Genomic DNA, 10,519 nt, shown 5'->3' on the forward strand with positions numbered 1-10,519 from the left:
TGTTTATGTGAGGTGGAAAAAAAGGCAGACGATCCTGGACTCTAGGGAGGCACAGGAGAAAAGCCAAACATCATCACCCAAGCTGAGGCAGGATATATACCACTGAATTGTTCAATTTTTTTGCTTGAATGTACCGCAAGAACAATCTTGGTCTTAAAACCAAATCCTGGGGTACTCCATACGGTTGATTTATCACCAGGGCTGAAAGTAAGTTGGTTTGGTCCAGTACTGCGTACCAGTATAAGATCTGGCGGAAGTATGCCATACCGGCTGGAAGATTAGCTGTGTGGCCACTCTTTAGTGTTGTAACACATACAAAAGTAGCTGCGGGCTAAAACTGCCACCAAAACAATAAACCACGCAGCACTTTCATCATTTTAGCATCTCTGTGGCTTTTAGTGTCTTATCATCGCTACAAGAAATAGGGATTTTTGTCCCTCTCTACTTCCACGCTGTCTGCTAATTCTCTCCGTTCCCTAAACAAACACATTGAGCATACGCGACATGTCATCATGTGTGCTGTCCATTGTGATGCACTTTGTCATTTTTGCCTTATAGTAAAATAAACCTACAGTGCCTCAATCCAACTGGTATTTTACAAAATCAATTATAATTGATTTATTCCCTTTTGAAATGATCTTTAAATGGCTTAGTTTGATTAGATTCAATTATCAATCAGGTTGGGTGAATCAATATATGGTTGCGCCCCTAATATGCATTTACTATTAAAAAGATTCACGTTGACGTAATTTTTTATAGTTCCGGCAAAAATAAAAACCTACTTTCACCCCTGTTTATCAACCTTATGAGGAAAATCATTTTGATCACGCAGATCATGCAGTTGTTTAAACCATGAAGTAATGGTTGACTGTGAAAGGTGGAAAAGAGATCTAACGCAACAAAAACAGTCTATTTGCCTTAGTCTGCTGAATTTATAATGTCTCTGGGCATTTCAAGCAATGGCCATGCTTTTTCAGTGTCCAAAACCTGGAAGCCATCATAAGAGACATGTGAGTAAACATTTCCTTCAGCTGATTGGAAACAGGTCAGCTAAAGTCCACACATTAATCTGCGGGTTAAACAACCAAAGGGGACAAAACCTTGAGTGAGACAAAGGCTTTTTTTTTTGTCTTAAGAGGAGGTGTTGAAAAATCTTTTTAAATCAGTTTCACCGCTGAGGAGAGCCAAAATAGCCAGAGTGTGGCTGTTGCTGTGTCAGCACTCCGGAATATGAATAGAGGCACTCAGCGTCCAGATACAGACCTCACCTTATCCCAGAGCCAGGTGTGCTTTTTTTCAGTCAGCTGAGGGAACGGAGGAGGATAAGAAGGTGTGAGAGCAGAAATTTCAAGAAAACATTTTCTCTGCCCTCTCATATGGAAACTGCAGCTGAGAAAACACGGCTGGAAATTAGCAGGCAGGAAACCCTGGAAGTAAGCCTACATACACAGAAATTGCTCTCACACACAAAAACATACACACTGGCTCAGGTTTATGCTGCTGCTCTGTTTTCTTAATTGACCAAACTAATCAGTGACATGAACTGGTCTCACAGATCCACACAGCATCTGGATTTGAGCTTGTTTTACCTTCAACGTTTTACTAGTTTGTCACAAAAATAAAATACACTTGTTAAAACATCAAACCAGTTATAGTGCATTGATTCAAAGCTGACATTGTTTAAGGGGTAAACTAGTTGTGATGACTGGATCTTATGTTATGCTGATTGGTGGATTTCCTTGGGGACGCATGCGTCTAAGTCAGTACTCCAAAAAAGATTTCTGGTGTTTATAATTCATATTTTTCTGATGCAAGAGTCTGGCTGTTGGATATACTGTTAAAACAACAAATTGTGCTGCAACCTTGGAGCAGAACTTTATTTTGAGCTGAGCTGCATGCTAACTCTGACAACTCCTCCCTTTTTGCACCCTTGAAAGTGCAAAACGTGCCTTCTTTTGGAAAGAATAATGTGTGTTCACAAAGAAAAACAACATTCATTTGAAAACGTCTGGGTCCTGTTTCTGACTTTATCAAAGACTGTGACCTACGAGCAGGGGTGTGGACTCGAGTCACATGAATTCAACTCAAGTCATGACTTTGAAGACTTTAGACTTGACTCGGACTTGAGCTCTTTGATTTGAAAGGACTTGCTATTTTCCCAACTCCCAAAGATTATAAAGTATGTTGACAGAGACCGTGCAGCGGTCCCTCTATCTGTGTATGTGTGCATCTGTGTGCATCCGTGTGCGCTGTCGGACAACATCCAATCAAATTAGGTCCACGTTGGTTTGAACTTATACATCCAACCAATCAGATTGACCAATGAAGACAATTTGTCAATCAAAGCACCAGTGCTTAAACAGGCCCATGTTTTACACAGAGTAGTTAGGAATATGAAAGAATATGAAAGGCTTTATCCTTTATTTGATTCCCATTCAAGAAACTTTGATAGGAATGACTGTGGAATGTTAATATAGACTACAGAGTTTCCTTTTTTCAATTTTTTGTTCAGTGGCAAACCTTGGTATTTTTATAAAGAAAAGAAAATGGCTTAGTTAAAGGCAGAATTAAATTCTGCCCTAGACCTAATTTAAAGACTATAATTCAAAGATTGACATGATACTGGATTGTTTTTAAGATAAGTTGTGTTCATTATTCTTTGTTGTACGTGAAGTTGAACGGCTATTGTAGTGTTAACATGGCCAAATAATTGTTAAAATGTTTGGCAGGAAGAAAAAACCCAAAAAGAAGTAGTAATTCTTGAGATGAAATCAGTTGCAACTAAATTTTTTATCCAAACTTTCAAGCTGATGTCCTTTTCAGGATTAATTCCATTAAATCTAAAATTGCTGTGTCTGAACTCTTGTTTTTCAGGGTATGCAGACTAAACTCGATCTTTTGTGAAATCAGCTTTTGCACTAAACTCCTTCCTTGTTGTCAAAAACCTCATCAGGGGTTGTTTTAACCCTTGTGCTATCTTAGATGACCCCACTCTTACTTTGACGTGTTCTTCCTACCATGACAAAGGTGGATAAAGGTGGAAAGATTTCATGTAATACAAGGACACCAGTGAAGATCACGAATCATTAAAGAAAAAAGGTTTAGCGCACAGCATAAACAGCATATACAAATAAACTATGCATGTTTTTACTTTTACTGAAGTTTATTTTGTTACTTTTCTTCAACTCTTGATCTTTCACATATTTTTAAATGCTTGAGTTAATATTACTTATTATATTTAATATTTTTGCATTATTTAATGATTTAGGCAAGGGATTATGCAACACCCTTCAGTAGAATACTGGAATATTTATCCTTGTGGGCTTCCGCAGCTCATACTATACCCCTTGTGCCATCTTATGACCCCACCCTAACATTGATGTGTTCTCCCTACCATGACAAAGGTGGATAAAGGTGAAGAGGATTTCATGTAATGCATGGACACCAGTGAAGATCACAAATCATTGAAGAAAAAAGGTTTAGCGCACTGTCTAGTGGGTCTAGATCAGTGTTTTTCAACCTTTTCTGAGCCACGGCACACTTTAACCTTAAAAAAAATCCCGCGGCACACCAGCATCCAAAAATTAAAAAAAAAAAGGAGAAACTCATAGTCTGTATTGATCTACAGCCCCTGCACAATCTCACATGCATTTTTGAGATAATTGTTGCAGAAAAAGCTGGAAACTGCAGCTGTTTTTTTCTAAAAGATGCAATAAAAGTTTAGTTAGAAGATTTAAAAACAGTTTGTGTGTTCGTTAGTTTCAAGACGTTTAACAACAGATCTCCTTTTGCGCTGTCACTCTCACAACCCAATGCATCATGGGAAATGTAGTGCATAAAACAGCCGAAGATCGGTTTTCGGAGCTTCATTGTTTTGTTCACTTGTTCCACGGTCTGATACCGGATTCTGTGGAAAGCTACACCGCTAAAGACGAGCTTTAGCTGGTATTTCTGTTAGAACTGAGCGACTTTACGAGCTAAATCGGGACAAGGAAGTGAAGACTTTAAGCACTTCTGATTGGTCAGACCGATGACATGTGATTAACCCCCCCAACACAGTACTTTTCCAAAATACAGCCGGAGCTGCAGCTGAATCGCGGTACGTCATTCTTATCAAAACGTCTTTAATAAAATAAAATAAACGCAAAGAAAAGGTATTTTACGATCTTTTATATTCCTAACTCCTCAGTGCTTTATCAGGATGTTTGGATGAACAGAGAGCTAAAATCCTGGAGATGGGAAATGTTTTTAGATCAGTTAATGAGGGCAATTTCCCACGGCACACTTGGCCATCTCCCACGGCACACTAGTGTGCCGCGGCACACTGGTTGAAAAACACTGGTCTAGATGACCCAACTCCCAACGTTAAAGTGCCTAGGATAGCACAAGGGTTATGCATGCTTTGCAACAGTATTTTTCAATCTTTTTTGAGCCAAGGCACACTTTATCCTTGACAAAAATCCTGTGGCACACCAGCATTCAAAAATTGAAAAAAAGGAGAAACTCTATAGTCTGTATTGATGGACAGTCCCTCCACAATGTCACATGCATTTTTGTGACAATTGTGGCATAAAAAGCTGGAATTTGCTGTTTTTTCTAAAAGATGAAATACAAGTTAAGTTAGTTTTCCGTGATCATTTTCAACTAAATTATTTGTAATTTTACCCTCGTAGTTGTTTTTCCCTTCAGTTTATTAACATGCGATTTTATGTAACCTCACAAAAAAACAAAAGTATTGTTTCTAAATAGTGATTTATTTATTTATTATATTTATTTCAATGTTAGTGCAAAGACAACTGCAATTTTTTGAACAATTGTATGATCGCAATATGTTTGATAACATTTACACAAAAAGACTAGCATTATATTTATGTTTTCTGTAGCTACACAAAAAGTAAACATGTTGACGTTTTATTAGTTTTTCTCTTGTCTTAATCAAAGCTGAAGTCTTTGAAAACTTTAACAAAAATGTTTTATTTCTTTTTAGATGGTTAAATTGTTTCAATTTAGTTTAATTGTGTCTGTTGGCCACTTCACCTTAATCCTGTTTCTTAAATGTTGTTATTACTTCTTCTTAAGTTTAACATATAAAATAATCCAGACATTATCAGAAAAGTGTTTCAGTTAGAAAGATGACTTGGACCAAACTTTGGGATGTTTGGCTGTTAATAAACACAAACCTTGAAGGAGAACTAAACTGTTGACCTCTGATTTCATCAAGATTTAAAAACTGTTTGATGTGTGTTTGTTGTAGTTTCAAGACGTTTAACAGGGAAGACTCATTGTACACTGAGACGCTGTCACTTTAACCCAATGCATCATGGGAGATGTAGTGCTAAAACAGTCGGAGATCGCTTTTCTGATCTTCATTGTTTTGTTCACATATTCCACGGTCTGATACCGGATTCTGTGGAAAGCTAGGTAACGCTTTCTTTTACAGTACAGTACTTACAGTGTACTTAAGTGGTATTTACATGGTACTTATAGTGTAACTACTGGGTACTTTCAGGGTACTTACATGGTACTTTTTGTGGAATTTACTGGGTACTTACAGTGTGTTTACATGGTACTTTCTATGGTACTTTACTGGGTACTTACATGGTACTTTTTGTGTCTACTCTGTACTTACATTGTACTTACTGTGTATTTATATGGTACTATTTGGTTCATACCTATGTGGTACATACTGGGTATTTATAATATTCTTACTGGGTATTTACATGTTGTGCAAAGGTGTCTTTTATGGTACTTACCACATGTAAGAACAAGGTAAGTACAAATAAAGTACCTTGACCTTTAGGTCTGCACTCGCTGCACGTTTCATGGTATTTACCATGAATTTACCACAGAAACTACCCCTTAAGTACAGTGAAACTGTAACTGTAAAAGAAAGTCAGCCCTATTTCCACTCAACTACATGGTACTTTCCTTACTAAATACTGGGTATGTTCACTTGAATAGTACTTGGTACTTACCTCTTAAGTACAGTGAAACTGTAACTGTAAAAGAAAGTCAGCCCTATTTCCACTCAACTACATGGTACTTTCATTACTAAATACCGGGTATGTTCACTTGAATAGTACTTGGTACTTACCCCTTAAGTACAATGAAACTGTACTGTAAAAGAAAGTCAGACCTATTTCCACTCTATTACATGGTACTTTCATTACTAAATACCGGGTATGTTCACTTGAATAGTACTTGGTACTTACCCCTTAAGTACAATGAAACTGTACTGTAAAAGAAAGTCAGACCTATTTCCACTCTATTACATGGTACTTTCAGTAGTAAATGCTGGGTATGTACACGTATTACCATCCCGTACAGTGTACATGAACACACTTGGTCTTCTGACCTCACCACATGAGACAATGCTAACCTGTTGGTAAGGGTAAAGTAACTACATTGTAAAAAAAAATATACTGGCCTGATTACTTCTTGTAACATGAGGCAAGTTTAAAGAGAAACAAGACAGCTGTGAAAACAACAATCTTTAATATGATACATGTCTGCAGCATACAAAGTGTCATCACAATGAAATAGGTTTTAAGTACAAAACAGTACAAAGGAGAATTCTAAAAAACACATTATTGGCCTGAGGGTCGTGCTTTTTGTCCAGTTTGGTAAAGGTGCAGGACTTCTTCAGGGTTTGTAACTGCAAGAAAATTCACAATATGAGCTCAAGTGAACATAAAAAGCATAACGACTTTGATGAAATACAAAATAAATTTTACTTATTTAATCATTTCTGTAATGAGTTTGATAAATCTCTATGAATTTTTTTATCGCTTTGACTGTAATGCTTGAAATTAATCAAGTACTATCCTCATTTAAAAACATGATAATAAATTATTCAAAACTTAACTTTTTTTAAATATTGTTCTAAAAATGAACTTTTTTAAATATATATTATATAATGTCAGGAAAATATGTAAAACAACAAGGCTAAATAATTAGTTTTAATACTAAAAACACCCCGAGTGTGTGTTTTTGTTAAGTATGGCAGGGGAAGTAAAGTTGCAAATTCCCAGCGCACTTGAATGCAGCACAACTACCCCCAAAGTGAACGTGCAGATTAATCCGGAGAACCTCGAGGCGCGCGCAACAGTTTGAATTTCTCTTCATCTGGCAGGTAAGCCAGTGGTTTTTTTTTTTTTAAATATTGGATAAATTACATGTAAATATTTAAACTGATCAAACTTTATAAAGAAGCTAACCTCGTGATTTCAAGCCGCTATCTCTGTGTTTGAAACGTGACGTAAGAGCCTGTCTACCTTGCTGCAATAATTTCAGTTATTTCATGTATACATTTTCAAAGTTTGTAATGAAAATCTACAAACATTTTTGTTACTTACCAGGAGAGAGGCACCTGTAAAACAAGCACGTAGCCTAAATGATAAAGTCTGTTGTTCTGTGGTCGTTTGACTGAGCGCACGTCTTTCTGGGAAAATCAAAGAAAGGCGTTTATTTAAAATAATGATGACGTACTTCCGTCTTTTTACCGCTTTAGATCAGCTATGGTGAAGAAGACATCCCAGACGAATCCGTGAAGCCACAGGAGAGTAAGCTAAAGTAAGCTAAATCCTCCAAGTGGACATATTATTTACATTAATGAAGAGTTTAAATGCCGTTTCCCCATTTTCTTTTCTTTCGCCGTTTTTATTTTATTTTTATTTATTTATTTATTTTCAAATATGATAGAGACAACAATACCACCCAACAGTGAATGTAAATGTTTGAAAATTAAAACATATTTTTGTGAATAACTGTGTTGAATTTGAAATTGCCTATTTATTTATTTTTTCCTTTTCTTTTACACTGCAATGTTTTTCATGCTAATGCAAATTGTAGGTGCGAATAATATTTATAAAGAATAAATACACACAGCAATTGCCAATTAAAACATTGCTTTTGTCATTCTTTGTCTAAACAAATTTGATTTTTTATGGCAATTTTGATTTTTTTTCTTTGATTTCTTTTTTGTTGTTCTTGTTTATGTAACTAAAATATAAAGTTGTGAATAATTTATTGTCATGTTCATAAATGAGGATAATTGATTAATTTCAAGCATTACAGTCAAAGCTATAAAGAATTCACAGAAATTTATCAAACTCATTACAGAAATGATTAAATAAGTACAATTTATTTTGTATTTTATCAAAGTCGTTATGCTTTTTATGTTCACTTGAGCTCATATTGTGAATTTTCTTGCAGTTACAAACCCTGAAGAAGTCCTGCACCGTTACCAAACTCTGCTGAAAGAATTTTGATGGACAAAAAGCACGACCCTCAGGCCAATAATGTGTTTTTTAGAATTCTCCTTTGTACTGTTTTGTACTTAAAACATATTTCATTGTGATGACACTTTGTATGCTGCAGACATGTATCATATTAAAGATTGTTGTTTTCACAGCTGTCTTGTTTCTCTTTAAACTTGCCTCATGTTACAAGAAGTAATCAGGCCAGAATATGTTTTTACAATGTAGTTACTTTACCCTTACCAACAGGTTAGCATTGTCTCATGTGGTGAGGACAGAAGACCAAGTGTGTTCATGTACACTGTACGGGATGGTAATACGTGTACATACCCAGCATTTACTACTGAAAGTACCATGTAATAGAGTGGAAATAGGGCTGACTTTCTTTTACAGTTACAGTTTCAGTGTACTTAAGGGGTAAGTACCAAGTACTATTCAAGTGAACATACCCAGTATTTAGTAATGAAAGTACCATGTAGTTGAGTGGAAATAGGGCTGACTTTCTTTTACAGTTACAGTTTCACTGTACTTAAGGGGTAGTTTCTGTGGTAAATTCATGGTAAATACCATGAAACGTGCAGCGAGTGCAGACCTAAAGGTCAAGGTACTTTATTTGTACTTACCTTGTTCTTACATGTGGTAAGTACCATAAAAGACACCTTTGCACAACATGTAAATACCCAGTAAGAATATTATAAATACCCAGTATGTACCACATAGGTATGAACCAAATAGTACCATATAAATACACAGTAAGTACAGAGTAGACACAAAAAGTACCATGTAAGTACCCAGTAAAGTCCCATAGAAAGTACCATGTAAACACACTGTAAGTACCCAGTAAATTCCATAAAAAAGTACCATGTAAGTACCCTGAAAGTACCCAGTAGTTACACTATAAGTACCATGTAAATACCACTTAAGTACACTGTAAGTACTTTACTGTAAAAGAAAGCGTTACCGAAAGCTATACAACTAAAGACGAGCTTTAGCTGTTATTTTTGTTGGAACTGAAATACTTTAAGAGCTAAATCAGAGCAAGGAAGTGAAGACTTTAGCCACTTCTAATTTGTCAGACTGATGATGTATGATTAAGCCTCCAAGAATGATTGGTGGAGACAGTTAAAGGGACTTTTCCGAAAACGGCTAAAGCTGCAGCTAAATCGCAGTACCGTCATTCTTATCAAAATGTCTTTAATAAAATCAAATAAACACAAAGAAAAAAGTAATTTAGGATCTTTCATATTCCTAACTACTCAGTGTTTTATCAGGGGCTGTTTGGATGAACACAGAGCTGATATCCTGGAGATGGGAAAAGTTTTTAGATCAGTGAAAATTGGTGATTTCCCATGGCACACTGGTTGAAAAACACTGATTTACAACAATTAGTAAATATGGTTGTGTGTAGCTGCTTGGCGCAAGGCTTTTAATTAACAGATTTTGTTATTTTATCGTACAAAGAAAATAGGTTTTTGCTGAACTTTAGTGAGGTAAAATGTGCTGCACATAAGGGAAGTTTCCCCTTACCTAACAGCAGAAGCCTTTCAGAGGATTTTTTTCTTTTTACTGGAACTCCATATGTGGTGCCATAATGAAGGAAAAAAAATACACAACTTGGAAAACTGAGATATTGTAATGAGGTATTGCAAAACAGAAACCTCATCTCAACCCCGCCTAGTGAAACCCCTGGGTGAAAGTGAAATTCAGGACCAAATGCACAACAGAATGAGACTGAAATCACATCAGCATTCAGTTTAATATTAAAGTGAGATAACAGGTGTAATCTGTTATGGTCTACTCAGCAAGTTCAATGTGTCAGTGAAACACATACTGGTATTTTTTTAGGTTTGAATGACAAGAAAGGGAGATGCAATGAATAAAAACAGAAAGTTGTGTGTCAAAATAGCACACCTAAATGTCTTTACCCAGAGAACAAAAACATGAAGAGTGGGAGAAACAAAAAAAGTTTTACCTTTAGCTCATTTTAGCAACTTTTATTTTGATTAAAAACACAGTTAACAATAAAAAAAAAGCTTGAAACTTTATTATGATCACTAAAATTCACCTGTACCAAGTAGTAGTGAATGCAACTGTGTGTACAACGTGAAAGACTAAAATTTTGAAAAGTAAACAGTTAAATGTAACCTTTAGTATCAGCATCATAGTTTATGCACCGATCTGTAAATTTGAAAATCTTGACAGAACTGCAGAAGGTAGTTCTACCCTTAAAAGTAGTACACTTGAAATCTATTTTTTAAGTC

The 10,519-nt window shown here is 35.8% G+C and overlaps 1 long non-coding RNA gene across 1 annotated transcript; it reads left to right on the forward strand.

Annotated features, from left to right (window-relative positions):
• Window positions 1-6,952: 6,952 nt before the first annotated feature.
• LOC111946742 lies at window positions 6,953-8,254 on the forward strand. The gene is made up of 3 exons (XR_002872484.1): window positions 6,953-7,132; window positions 7,511-7,572; window positions 8,215-8,254. It is a non-coding gene; the product is annotated as an uncharacterized LOC111946742 (long non-coding RNA).
• Window positions 8,255-10,519: the final 2,265 nt, after the last annotated feature.

Source organism: Oryzias latipes, chromosome 21 (assembly GCF_002234675.1).
Source record: "Oryzias latipes chromosome 21, ASM223467v1".
Taxonomy (NCBI): domain Eukaryota; kingdom Metazoa; phylum Chordata; class Actinopteri; order Beloniformes; family Adrianichthyidae; genus Oryzias; species Oryzias latipes.